General features: G+C 45.8%; 1 pseudogene across 1 annotated transcript; it reads right to left on the bottom strand.

Annotated features, from left to right (window-relative positions):
* Positions 1 to 2,682: 2,682 nt before the first annotated feature.
* LOC308414732 (ubiquitin-conjugating enzyme E2 L3-like) lies at positions 2,683 to 3,142 on the bottom strand (annotated as a pseudogene). The gene has a single exon. The product of its transcript is annotated as a ubiquitin-conjugating enzyme E2 L3-like (transcript).
* Positions 3,143 to 3,575: the final 433 nt, after the last annotated feature.

Consider the following 3,575-nt stretch of genomic DNA (forward strand, 5'->3'; position numbering starts at 1 on the left):
GCACATTTTTCAGCGCCACTTGAGCAGCGGAAGTCTAAGTGGCAATGCCTGTGGAGTCCTTCCTGCTCGCAGCACCAGTGCTTCCTCGCGGACAGAACTGACCTGGTGTTTGCCTCTTTCACACAACCGACTATTTCATCTTATGGACAAATACCGCTCAGGACGCTGATTACCTAAGGGTAGGGATTAGAAGGCCGGAAAAGCATTTGACATGGAACAACACAATTCTGTTTTCAGGCACAAACAAACCCTAAAAAGATCTTAATCCTATGGAAAAAATGAAAGCAACAATGGAGAGATTCAACGGTACTGCAGGTGAATTCTGCACGAATTCCCACGAATCATGAGCCAGACGCACCACCAACATAGAGACCAAAGGTCTAGGATAAGCAGCCTGTTATCGAAGCCAACACAATGAGAGCGTCTGCTGACTCTTGGGAAACTACCTTTGTAGGAATTGCTTTTATACAACGGCAGCAGAAGGCCATGTGTAGTTCTGAACAGATTTGCCACAACGGGCACAGGAGATTCGCCCTGTGGGAAACTAGGGCAACACAATAGGAGACGATTTTGGCCCTTTAGCTTTGAAAAGTGGAACGGCAATAAGCATTTCTGTGGAAGAGATGGTAAACGTGCGTGCCTTCATTTCTCATAGGTCAAACAGGAAGAGAATGACTGATTCATGCGGTCTGTAGGTAGATTCTAAAGGCACTGCCAAACAGTCTCTGTGGTTGACACATCTGACACCCCACCAGCCTTGTAAGGTGCAAAAGTAGCTTTTAATCGCCAGATTAGTTGTCACCTTGAAGGTGTACTGCTGAATGAAATCACCCTTTTCTCTCTTTCTGAACGAAATCACCCTTCTCCCTCTTTCTGAACTCTGGCTGGCTGGATCAACTCAGCTGTACTCTGACCGGATCAACTCAGCTGTACTCTGGCTGGATCAACTCAGCTGTACTCTGGCTGGATCAACTCAGCTGTACTCTGGAAGGATCAACTCAGCTGTACTCTGGCTGGATCAACTCAGCTGTACTCTGGAAGGATCAACTCAGATGTACTCTGGCTGGATCAACTCAGATGTACTCTGGCTGGATCAACTCAGCTGTACTCTGGCTGGATCAACTCAGATGTACTCTGGCTGGATCAACTCAGCTGTACTCTGGCTGGATAATGGTTTAATATCCTCTCGAAGATGAGTGATTTAGTCTGGCTTCTCTGAGTTTCTCATTGAACAGTCCATCTTGGCCTCAAAGTAACTCTGGCAATTTGTTCTAATCTTCTGGCTCCTTCCCATTCTCTGACTTCAAGTGCCTCTGCCTCCCTGCGGGAACTCCATTCCAGTGCACTGCACTCAGTCCACTGACTCCCACCTGACTGCCTCTCTTCCTGCACTGCTCTTCCTTAGGTTCTTGTGCTAGCCTCTTGCCATCTTGTTATCTGTGAAGTTAGGTGATCTTGTCTCTGACTGGACTTTGTCGTTCCTGTGTGTCTGAGGGCCGGTGGGCTCAGGAGGGAGGTTGCTCCTGGATTTTCAGCTTTTTGCAGGCAGGCAGTGAGTTCTGATGGCAGTGACTCTTCTGTTTCTCCATGGGCTCAGGTGGGAGAGCACTTGTGAGGCTCTTATGGGTGCTTAGTTGTCTGCGGGTAGGCCCTGAGTCCTGATGGTGGTGACCCGGCCCTCTCTCTGGGCTGGAATGGACCAGTTCCCAGAGAGCACCATGCTACCTGTGCCTGGAGAGTTCCTGGCGGTCTCTCCCTGGATGTTCAGTGGGGTCTCATCTTGGGCTCAGGTGGGAGAGCGCTTGTGAGGCTCTTCTGGGTGCTCAGGCATCTGTGAGTGTGCCCTTAGTCCACCTGCACTGCTCTTAAATACCCTTCCTTTCCCATCTCTCTCATGGAGTTGGGCAGATCCTATCTGTGACTCAGACTGTCAGACCTTTCTCTGGTTCACTGCTGTGTCTGCTCCTCAATCAGATGTGACTTTCAAACATGGCTGCTTCCCTCTACAAACTAATTTTACCTTAAAGATGTATACTAACAGTGTGTTTGTATTCTAGCCAGTGAGATTAGATGTGTGTATTGTGTCTGCAATCCAGATGAGTCACACAGGCCTAGGTGTTTGGATGTGATCCCTTGCTAGAACAGAGATTGGAATTCCTCTGTGCTAAGGGAGTTCTGGAGCATGCTCATACTGGAATGTTATTACTGTTTTAATGGAATCGCTATAATGTGAATCTTGTCACTGGCGTACCTTAAAATCCATATGACTTCATTGGTAATACGTCTCTTCAAATAAATTGCCCACGTTTTAAACTGGATACCTACCTTTCTTATGTCTGAGCCATGAGTGTTCTGGACATATTGTGAGTGCAATTCCTTTATTAAGTATATGCACCAAATTCTTTAAGACCCATGCGCCTTACTTTCATTCTTTTAGCAAGGTCTCTATAAGAAGGTTTTGATTTCAAATATTTTGATTTTTAGAACATTTAAATTTAAATCCTTCTTTACAAGTTACCTAGACCACTTTTGATTAAGAAAACTGTAGAAAGTTAGAAACTGCCACAAGCGGAAGCCCGTTGGTGGCACGTGTCAATTTCCACAGAGCCCTGCTTTGCAGGGTGTCTGAATGCACTGCTTGTGGTCTCTGCTCAAACTTGCTGGAATCACTCATGTCAGACTTTAGTCCACGGATTGTTTTTCCCCATATTTCTTTGTAAACTCTTTAGTATTCTTACAGAACTTTTTAAGGTCCTTAGAGTATTCTTCAGCTAGGTCAGCCTGGAGTGGGTGCTCAGGCTGGGGTCATTCACCAGTGCTATGAGGGACTGGATTACTTGGTCAGTATTGGTGGCTGGCTTCCAGTTTTCAGCACTAATAACTGAGAGTCAGATCTGCCCCTTCTCATCGATGTTAGGGTGGTAGATCTTTGTTTTAAATGTGATCTTGGGTGGTTTGGATACTCTGCTGGAAAGTTGATTTCAATTCTGAAGGCTCCCTTATCATATGGACGGTTGTCAGGAACAATAAGCCCTTGCCAAGTCAATTAATTAGCATCATCAACCTGGATGGTATGGAAGTTTTTCATTCTGCATTTGCAGATCTCTCCAAGCTCCTTCATCAGCCTCCTACTTGCTGCCATCTTGGATCTGGGACTGTTGCTTTCCCCAAGTTATGATTTTTAAATGAGATATTTCCTCTGAGCTTTTCTTTATCATGTTAAAAGAAGTGTTTCAGTTGCTGAGGAGGCATTTTTTGAAAATTTTCTTCATTTTTTATGTATGTTGTGCCTAAAGGTATGTTTGTGTATTACTTGCATGCATTGTATGTGGAGGTGAGAAAAGGTGTCGTTTCCCTGGAACTTGAATTATAAAAGGTGATTAGTGGCCTTGTGGGTCCTGAAAATCAATCCAGAGTCCTATGGAAGAGCAGCCAGTGCTCTTAACCACATGGAGGTCTGTAGTCAGGGAGGGGGAATGCCTTCCATTGCTTCTGAAGCTGGGTTCAGCTAGGTTCATGGGTTCAGGCAAAGGAGAAAAAGCTCAGGGCACAGAGGGTGAAACTGGTTCCGCCAC

The sequence above is a fragment of the Micromys minutus genome (genome assembly GCF_963924665.1).
Source record: "Micromys minutus genome assembly, chromosome: X".
NCBI classification, from domain to species: Eukaryota; Metazoa; Chordata; class Mammalia; order Rodentia; family Muridae; genus Micromys; species Micromys minutus.